The following is a 486-nucleotide window of genomic DNA, read 5'->3' on the forward strand; positions in this document are numbered from 1 at the left end:
CCCAGATATTGCAGGTTTACCTGTTTTCTTCTTCTTTTCTCCCTTTTTTCTTTTTTTTTTTGGGTTACTGTTCCTGTGTGATTTCAGGGTGTATTTTTTGTCCATGTGCTTTTAGTTTTTTTGATGGTTATTCTATTGTAATTTTTGCCTAACTGAGTGAGAAACACTAATAGTCCCCATAAGATACAAGTACACCCACACCTACTGCAACTTTACTTACTGAGCAAGAGCCAGAACCTCCTTCTCCACCAATGGGCCAAAGAAAACCACCAAGAGCCTGAATCACCCTTGGCTGCTCTTTGCAAACAATTAACAGAGATCTTAATACAACACCATGATGCCTTGGAGACAACAAACCATCACAGTCCACATAAAGAAGCAAGATAAAGTGGTAGAAACAAGGGAACAGGATACAGACACAGAACAAATCTCTGAGGAAGAAGCAGCTTTGGAACTCTCTGATAAGGAATTCAAAAGAATTATATT

This window comes from Orycteropus afer, unplaced genomic scaffold, assembly GCF_000298275.1.
Source record: "Orycteropus afer afer isolate SDZICR_OR568_19922 unplaced genomic scaffold, OryAfe1.0 scaffold00379, whole genome shotgun sequence".
Lineage (NCBI taxonomy): Eukaryota > Metazoa > Chordata > Mammalia > Tubulidentata > Orycteropodidae > Orycteropus > Orycteropus afer.